Raw genomic sequence first — 10,606 nt, 5'->3', positions numbered from 1 at the left:
GAATGCTGATACATGCTGTTGCTTATAAATGAGTCGAATGATTACATAACATGTTTAAATGATAAAACAGATTCATAGAAAACAAGATTAAAACCATGATAGAAATTAATAGTTTATAAATGAAAACTCAAAATGATAAAAATGTTAATTAAAAATATATCATACCATTCATTTATTTTTGAGGGGGGTAAGGGAGAGGTGGAGAGAGAGAAGCCCAAGCAGACTCCCCTCTGAGCACTGACAGGATGCAGGGCTGAATCCCACGACCCCGAGATCATGACCGGAGCCGAAACCAAGAGTTGGACACTCAACTGACTGAGCCACCCAGGCACCCCCTTGAACCTATTTTTAGTGCCAATTGTATTTGTTATAGGAATAATTTATTTAATGTAATCAAATATTTTATACTTAGATGAGGATTTTTTTTTTCGTGCTGCTCTGTAAAGTCAGTAAGAAGAGAATTTCAAAAGAAATGCTGTCATATTAAAAATAAACTATAAAATTTAGGGAGGTGGATTCTAGAAGGATTCTGCACTCAGACTACTTTTGAAAGATCCTTAAATTTTACCTCATTTGCAGAAACTTATACAGGAAAACGTAAGGCATTGTGTGGTTAAGACAAAGACAAAGATGAATTCTAACTAACCAAGTCAAGGGAAGGCTATGGCTAGGAACAGAATGCTGGCCGATACATGGACAATTTTAAGTTAGAACAAAATATTGAAGTCATGTTTGTATCTATTTGGTTTATGATTCTCTATCCAATTTCTTCAAATCACTGACCATCTCCTTTATCATCCAGTTGTGGCTGTAGGAAGACTTCTGCTGAGTTTCACTTTTGCTTTCGTGTCCTCTGTGCCTTGATCTGTCATCTTCATCTCTTCCTCTTTTCTGTGTTGCCAGCAACCCTGTGATTTACTCCACGCCTCGAAATGCTTTTATGAAGACTGTGCTGTCCTTACTAAATATACTTATAGACTCACTTTTCTACTCTCCTGTGTTTGATCAGGAGCTGTGGTAGATTGAAAAAAGCATTGACCAACACAATATTGAAGAAGAACAAAGTTGGAGGACTGACAGTATCTGACTTCAAGACTTACTATAAGGCTACAGTAATCAAGACAGTGTGGTATTGCTGATAGAATAGACAAATCAATGGGACAGAATAGAGAGCCCAGAAAGAACCATACAAATAAAGGCAACTGAATTTTGACAAAGGACAAAAGCAGTACTCTGAAAAAAAAAAGATTGCCTTTTTAAACAAGTAGTGCTGAAATAACTGGACATTCACATATACAAAAATGAATCTAGACACAAATCTTACACCCCTGACAAAAATTAACTCACAATGGATCTAAATGTAAAACATCAGGGGTTAGGGTGGAAGGCAGGATGAATAGGTGGAGCATAGATAATTTTTAGGGCAATTAAACTAGTCTACACAATACTCTAAGGGTGGATATATGTCATTATACATTTGTCATAATCCATAGAATGTCCAACACCAAGAGTTAACCCTAATGTAAACTATGAATTCTAGGTAATAATTTTGTGTCAGTGTAGGTTCATCAACTGTAACACTTTTGGTCACAATTGAATTTTGAGTGATAATGATCTATCAGTGTAGGTTCATCAGTGATAACAAAGGTATCACTCTGGTACAGGGTGTTGATAATGGGGGAAGCTGTGCACCTATGGGGTTCGGAGGTATACGGAAACTCTCTGTACTTTCCACACCATTTTGCTGTGAACTTAAAACTGTTCTAAAAATAAAGCCTATTAAAAGGGAAAGGGGGAGCACTGAAGGCTTACCAAATGCCTCTTAGGGGGAGGCAGAGAATGTGTGCTATCATCTGGGGAGAGCAAACATTGTCATCTGGGTTATGTTATTGTTTATTTAACATTAAGAAGCAGGAATTAATCAGCTACTGTGTAAGGGATACACTGCTGGCTGGTTAGAGACATGGAGATGTGGAGAGCAATGAGAATCGAATCCTTGTCCACGACATGGAATGATGGTGAGGTTCAGGACACACTACCCCAAAGTATGGCAGCTTAAAATGTTGAATATTTCAGGCTGAAGGAATCTGAGAAATGGCTGTAGCAGGAAGGACTTTCTGACTTTCCCCCAAAGCAGGTCACACAACCCTCAGATGAGAGGTACCCTTTCTATACCAAGAGGAAAGGAACATCCTTATCTCTGAAGACAAGGGACACAGAGAGGAATCTGAACAGTCCTGTTAAGAAATTTCCCTCAGTTTAGTATATTTACCTCATATCTTTTGTCCTATTATATCTTTCCATTCTTCATCAAACAGCATAAAAACACTCAGATTTAACCATTTCTTTGGATTTTCATTTCCTCATGAAGGTTCTCATGTCATGTAAAACTTATATTAAATAAATTCACTGAGGCACTGGGTGGCTTGTTAGTTGAGCATTGGACTCTTGGTTTCAGGTCAGGTCATGATCTCAAGGTTGTGGGATTGAGCCCCTCATTGGGCTCTGTGCTCAGCGGGGGTCTGCTGGAGATTCTCTCTCCTTCTCCCTCTCCTTCTACCCCTCCCCCCGCTTTCACCCTCTCTCTCTGTCACTCTCTCTCTAAAATAAATATCTTTAAAAAAATAAATTCACATGCTTTTCCTTTGTTTTCCTGTCTTTTGTTACAGGGGCTATAGTCGAGAATTTGAAAGAGTAGAGAAAAAAGATATTTTTTCCCCCTACAGGAAAAATCACCAGGTAAATATATAGTCCCTATGGAGTGAGAAGTGTGGAGGAAAAGGAAGTGATTAACTCAGCTCTGGGGGCACAAGGAAGCTTCCTGAAAGATGACATATATCCCCAGACTTAAAGGATGAATAGGATTTCATCTAATGGAAATTAATGGCAGAGATAATAGCACACAAAACAATTTACAAGGAAAGCTCCTGCCACATGCCTAGACAGCCAAGTGGACCCGTGTAAGGATTTGCACAGTTGCAACACTACTCACCCACCTTAATATTTATTTTTTTACTTAAGATTTCCCTTGAAGAAATCTTGTCTTTTGGATTGGAAAAGCTAGCTTTTGGGTGGATTGCCACTTGAAAACTGTTAAACTTTTAAGAAGGAATTCAAGTTCTTTCTCAATGGTGCTTCACACTCTACATGCTCCTTGATTTTAGCCAAGCAGCTCTACTTGAAAGATTACCAGATTCCAGCAGAAATTGTGTCTCAGCTTCTTTGCTTTTTAACTCTATGCTTTCAGCATTATTTAGTCAACGCTCTAAACATTGGTTTTATCTGGTATTATTATACTGAGCATTATTACATGGGAAAAAATAAGTAAAACTTAAATACTTGATGAGAAAATCTTTAGAAATTTAAAGTTTTAATAGTCTCATTTCATATTTCCAAAGAATGAAGCTTAAGTCACCAACATCTCCCAAAATATTTAGTCTACTGAGTGAACTCATATACTTGATTTGATGGCAGGTACTATCTCATTTTCCTACTCCAAAATTAGGGAAGGTGAGACTCAGAAAAGTCAAACAGTTTGCATTTATTTCTACCATTTTTTAATATTGAATATTATGAAGCAGAATAAGAAAAAAGCTGGCCTGTCTTTGTGGACTGCAAAACTCATTCCTATAATCTTGATAAAAAATCTTTTTCTAAAGGACCTATCAAGTGGATTCTTATTACCGGAGATAAACCCTTCATAGTACCTTAAAGGACAGTGTTGTCTGATTAAGTTTTCTCCACAGATCACCTAATTCTACATGTTCTCCAGGTTCTTTGATACACTTTACATTGCATGGCATGGATGGGTAACAAATTAGAAGTTTAATCACAGATATAAATCATTGTGATACGTAATTTTAAAAAAGGAAGTGTGACTTCCTCTAGAAATGTCATCCGATATTTTTGCAGCAACAGTTACCGGGCACTTTTATGGCTCTCCTACAATCATCCTGCTCTCTCCGCCGGGTGCTCAGACAGCAGGCCCCCTGGAACAAGCCCTTTGACTGACCTGGAGGTAATACACAGCCTCTCTCTAGTCCTTTCCTGGGGCTCATTACTTCTGCTGCCTCCATTGCTGTCGAACAGAAAAAAAGTTAAACACAAAACCCTGCCTGACCAATGGAAGCAATAATTACAATTGTTTTACCAGGATTTTGCCTATCAAGTTCTGTAGATTTCAGACATAGCCAAAAATCCTTTCCCCAAATCCTAGTGTTCTGTACCAGGCCTTCCCCAGCTCCTGGGTTATGTAGCAAAGGAAGAAACAGAAGCACATTGTAATTGAAAGTTTGAAATTTACTCATTTAGCATAGTTCCAGAATAAATGTGCCCTGTTGAACCAAGTTAAATCATTGAATCATTTGTAATCCTCATGGCAAAAATATCCAATTAATATGGGTATGGAAGGTGGAGGTTATACATTAAAAGTTATATTAAGAATCACTTTTTAGATTTCATAACTATATTCCAGATTTGGATGGTACAAACTCTTATCTTTTAAGATATAATTAAAAGAGATTGAGTGGAGAGTTCAAAGTATTATTTTTTTTTGAACTTTGAGATGTTACAAAGTTTTAGCTTTTTATAAATTCTGATTTTACTGGAAGTGTCAGATTAGATATTGTGTCTGGAAAACATTTGTGAAGAAGCATAAGGTATAGAATAGTCGAATCACTATGCTGTACACTTGAAACTAAAATAACATCGTATGCCAACTATACTTCAATAAAAAAAGTAAAGTATGGGTGCAGAAAAGGGAGAAGCAAGCTTTTGAAAAAGAGGGCTGCTTAGATTTATAAACTAGATGACTAGCAACATCTAGTGGCCATTCCTATAATCAACCCCTCTTGTTTCCATTGTTGCTTAGAATTCAGTCGCATGACAAAAGTTTGGCAGGTATTGTGAATTAAGTAAAATTAAAAAATTAAGCTGCTGCTGATGTTTTTTCTCTGGTACGTCTGTTCTCAGGGGCTAGCATGTCTGCCATCTGCCCCTTGCCAGACGTCTCACTTCTGTATTGAAAGCTTTCCAGGCTCAATAAAATAGCACATGCTGTCTGAAAAAAAAAAATAATGTTACTTAACTCTTTTTTTTAAAGATTTTATTTATTTATTTGACAGAGAGAGAGAGAGCAGAAGCAGGAGGAGGGTCAGAGAGAGAGCCCAATGCAGGACTCGATCCCAGGATCCTGAGATCATAACCTGAGCTGAAGGCAGACGCTTAATGACTGAGCCACCCAGGCGTCCCCTCTAGTGTTATTTAATTCTTAAAATATTACATTTATAGTTAAATTATGTATTTTTACATTATATTTTAAAATAAAAAAATAAAATAGGGGCACCTGGGTGGCTTAGTCAGTTAAGCATCCAACTCTTGATTTCAGCTCAGGTCATGATCTTGGGGTCATGAGATCAAGCCCCACGTTGTGCTCCTTGCTCACTGGGGAGTCTGCTTGAGATTCTCTCTCTCTCTCCCTCTGCCCCTCCCCCCTAAAATAAATAAATAAGTCTTTTAAAAAATAAAATAATAAAATAAATATGGGAAACAACATTAACTGCAATCTAAGCATTAGTTTTAATACATTTATATAGTATAGATATACAATACATATATTATTATTTACAGCTTTTGGTATATGAACTACAGAATTTAATACATTGAAATGCTAAAGAGTGTTCGGCTACTTTACTTGTCATGAGAAGGGTGGTAACTTTGCTAAACTGGACTTAATTTTGCCAACTTTAGCCCTAAAAGTTAAACTAATATTTTAAGATTCCTACTACAGACTCTCCGTTATTTTAACTGATAAAAATGGCATACGTGGATTTTGAACCATTGTTTATTTTACTCAACTGTTTGAAATCAGGCAATAGAAAGAGCAGGTTTCAATCCTTGAATACACATAATCTGGCAGCAAGGGCTCTTACACATAAAAAGAAACAATAATAGCTAATAATTACTTGGCAACAAAGTATATTTTTATATTTTTCATGTCAATCTACAAATAAAAAGTTGAATACCAATTAAAAACTGTCAGGAAATGGATGAAACGTAATTCAAATGCTCTAAAAGATTATTTGTTTCAAATATTGATAATGTAATATGTATTATTGATACTGGAAACACAAGCAGGATTTCAAGCTAAAAACAGGGGAAATGAAGAAAGAGACTAACGTTGACCATGTACATTTCAAGTGCCAGACACTGGGTAGTGCCTCACGTGCATCTGCCATCTCTTCATCTCCATGACAATTCTGGGGACAGATGTCAATAGCTGTGCCAGCCACCCCATTTTATAGGTAAAGAAATGGACTCCCATTCCTGTGATCACACAACTAGTAAGTGACGAAGGTGGATCTGAATTCAGTTCACTCTGACTTCAAAAATCAATGCTATTGTAGATAATGCTGCTATAAACTTCGAGATGCATGTCACCCTTTGAATTAATATTTTTGTATTCTTTGAGTAAATTTCTAGTAGTGCAATTGCTGGATCGCAGTGTAGTTCTATTCGATCTTAGTACAATTAACATATTCTGTATTATTTCAATCCTTTAAAAGATTGCCTTATGACCCTGTATGTAGACAACTGTACAAAGAATGTGTTCTCTATATGTCCGTTTGATCAAGTTAATTAGAACTTTTTTTTAAAAAATCAGCTTATTCTACTATAGAGATTGGTATATTAAAAATCACCCATTATAGTTGTAGAATTGCCTATTCTTAACATTTCTGTGAAATTTTTAGCTTCATCTATTTTAAACTTAAGATATAGAGAGTAAAATACAGTTGTTAAATTTCTGTCAGTGTGTTAAATTTATAGTCTAATATTTTTTATGATAACATATAACCATTTTATATTTGGCACTGATTTGGCCTTAAATCTTTTTTTAAATCTAATTCCAATAAAGCTATGCTAGCATTCAAAGAAAAAAAAAAACAAAAATCAATGCTTTCAGTGCTTATCAAATTTTCATATACATACACTAAACTGTAAGTGTAACTTTGGGAAAAATGCTCTAAATACAATATCAGCAATTTTTTAGTTCTCTCATTTTTTCACAAGCCTTAGAAAAATGGCTCCTGGGTCTCATGTTGTCTTGAACGATGCCCCACTGGTCAAGTCTGACTTTTATTCATTAGTGAACAAAGTTCTTCATTTCATACTTTCATTCAACTATTATGTTAAGCACTCAGGAGACTAGAGAAAGCTTAAGATACAAATCTAAGTTAAAGGCAACATAGTAAATTGAATTTATACATCATTAGAGATTCATGTATTGTGTATCTACAATGTGTCGTTGCAGATACAAAGACCTGAATACGAGGAATCCATTGAAAATATTCGCAAGTATGCACAACACTGAAGACAAATTATTGTACCATATGTACTATATATAGTGGTTGAGAAGAGGTAGGAATGATGGTGTCTGCTTGAATGAGTCTTGCAGAACTTACAGAGAAGATGTTTGAACTCTGCAGTGCACTAGCCTGATTGAGATGGGACGAAAGAGGAGTACGTGTAGAGGCAAGAAAGAGATGGAGAGAAGTACATGGTCTTGAGACGTAATTGGAAGGTAATACTACATCCTGGGTAATGACCCTTCATGGCCTTAGAATAACACCGCCACTGGGACGCAGGAGAGTTTGGGTCAGCGAGAAGAAGCTGTTGACTCTTGCACATTAACTGGTCTAACCTGACATGTTCCCTTTCCACAACATCATTCCCAAGGAGTTACTAATCATTTCGTATTTTGGTAACACTTTCTATTTAACATAGTTGTACCAGTGTCCCTTAGTTATTTTTGATACTGTAATGTATTTATTCACAAAGTTAAACTGTATACCTCTATAATTTAGACCCTCAGTCCTTGCTTTACAAACAGTGGCACGGAACCATAAAAATAATTGTACAAGCCGACATTGCGCAGTGATCTTAATTCTCAATGAGAATGTTTAAAATTGTTCCATGATCTTTACAAATTTTGTCTAGACATGAAAACAACTTACTGTCAGTTATAAATGTATAAGGAAATGAAAAACAATAGTAAAACTAATATTTATCTAGTACACTGTAAGTGAAAGCATTGGGAACATTGAGAATTAAGATGTCCTATTTCTTTGTAAAAGACATACCAAGAATAGTGTGGCCAGTCCTTGCCTCCTTCTCCCTGGATCTCTTACAATAGAGCGAGCATACCTTGGTGAATTGTCATTTTCCTTTCTAAGTTTGGATGGTTTCCAGCGTTGCATCCTTGCAATGTTGTGAAATATCCCAGAGAGTTCCTCTAATGTGCAGATCTGTGCAGTCACCACCTCCTCCTCTTCATCCTCCTTTATGCTGCTCAGTTGGCCGTCACCAGGTTGCTCGGGCTGCGTACCTAGAGTCTCCGATGGCAACCATGTCAACATTCCCACCGTCAGCTATGCTTCCCAACTGCATTCATGTCCGACTCAAATTTCACTGCCCATATTACCGCCTTTCATTTCTTTGCTGCACTTTCATTTTGGTTGGCTTCTTTGACACCCATTTTGGACTATCTAATTTTCTAAAGTGTCGGGTGAGTTTATCACTGGGAGACAAGGGAACAACACAATCACATACTTTGCTGTCCTGTGTGAACACAAAGAATAACAGAGGTGCAGTGAGTGAGCAGCCACCAATGTACTTCGAAAGAAATAATGTGATTAGTCACTGACCTATATGTACTGTGTTCTTTACATAGAGATTTGTGGAAGGAAGAGCTAGCAGCCTTGTTTGCACTTGTATACTTAGCTCATTGACTGTGATACTAAAATTTGAACCGTGTTGTTAGGGGACTGTTATTATTTGGTGTTATTTAACTAAACCATGGTAACTAAAAATTGTGCATAGGGGCACCATGCAAGACACACACACACACACACACACAGAGGATTGAGTACAACAAGGATGTGGAACAACTGGAAATCTCATAGGCAGCTGACTGAAATGAACAGAGGATAATTTTGGAAACATTTTGAGAGTTTCATAAAAAGTTAAATATATACCTACTGTATGACCCAGACATTTTATTCCTAGATATTTACCCATCAGAAATAGAAGCATATATCCATAGAAGAACTTGCAGATGGTTGTTCCTAGTAGCTTTATTTGTAATAGCCAAAAACTGGAAATAATCTAAATGTCCATCAACAGGTGAATGAATAAACAACTTGTGGTATATCCACACAGTGGAACACTGCTCAGCAGAATAAAGGTTAAACAATTTATATACACAATATAGCATGTATGACTCTCAAAATAATTACACTACTACGAAAGTAAAAGAGAAAAGTATAGACTCCATGACTCCACTTATAAAAAGTGGAAAATACAAACTGATTTATAGTGATAGAAGACAGTAAGCAGTCAGAAAGGGACAGAAAGAAGAGACAGAGAAAAGTGGGAGGAGCAAATACAAAAGTACATGAGGAAATTTTTTGGCATTATGGATATGTTCATCATGTTGGATTGAGATGATGGTTTTAGGGTTTAAATATATGTCCAAATTAATCAAACTTTCCATTGTAAACATGTGCAGTTTATTGTATGTCAATTATATCTCAAAAAAGCTGTTGTAAAAATAAATATAAAAATATACTCCATTTTTCTTTGTCTTTTCTTTTACTGTCATTAACTTTGCATATACTTTAAAATTGTATTCCTTTATACTTGTTTAATGGTGATATAAATTAATTGAAATAAATTTGGTTTAGCTGTTCCTTGCTGCTGTGGACTATGAGCCATCCGTGAAGGATCTCAAGATGGCGGGGTGAAAACTTGCTCTAAAAGCCATTAACTGGGTAGCTTTTGGGGAGATCATACCCTGAAACCAGAAGGCCATTGCTAACGTCCTGAAATCCTGGAAAGAGACACTTACCTCCAGGTTGGCTACTCTCCCTGAGAAACCAGCTACTATCGACTGGGCTTACAACAAGGCCAATGTGGCAAAGGCTGGCTTGGTAGATGACTTTTAGAAGAAGTTTAATGCCTTGAAGTTTCCTGTGCCAAGGATAAATATACTGTTCGGGTGGTTGCTGAAGAAAAAGAAGATGTGAACAGTTGTGCTGACTTTTTTGTCTCTCTCAAAGGCCAGGATTGAGGAATATGAAAAAGAGCTGGAGAAGATGAAGAACATAATTCCATTTGATCAGATGACCACGGAGGACCTGAATGAAGTCTTCTCAGAAACCAAATTAGACAAGAAGTATCCCTATTGGCCTCACAAGCCAATCGAAAATGTATAAACTTGAGTTGGAGAGAAAGCTCTGGCCCTCGTATTATAAATGCTGGACATTAAAAATAATGATATGGTACATAAAATAAAATAGAATAAAATAAAATAAAATAAAATAAATTTGGTTTAACATTTTTTCAAAAATTTGCTCTGACCTTTTGTATTATGACAAGAATTAATTATTGACACAATATGTTTTAAGTTCCATGCCATTCTTATTGTCCAGAAAATTTCTAAAAATAGGTAATGAAAATCTAAAAGATTTTTAGATTTTTACCTTAATTATGTGGCTAATAGATCAGTATAATTTTATCATTAAAAGTAGTTAATGAAATCTGAAAGATT

At 36.1% G+C, this 10,606-nt stretch overlaps 1 pseudogene; it reads left to right on the top strand.

The window, feature by feature from the left end:
• The first annotated feature begins 9,788 nt into the window (after positions 1-9,788).
• On the top strand, positions 9,789-10,271 carry LOC116634306 (annotated as a pseudogene).
• Positions 10,272-10,606: the final 335 nt, after the last annotated feature.

The sequence above is a fragment of the Phoca vitulina genome, unplaced genomic scaffold (assembly GCF_004348235.1).
Source record: "Phoca vitulina isolate PV1807 unplaced genomic scaffold, GSC_HSeal_1.0 scaffold9, whole genome shotgun sequence".
Taxonomy (NCBI): Eukaryota; Metazoa; Chordata; class Mammalia; order Carnivora; family Phocidae; genus Phoca; species Phoca vitulina.
This window is presented reverse-complemented; position numbering and strand designations above follow the sequence as displayed.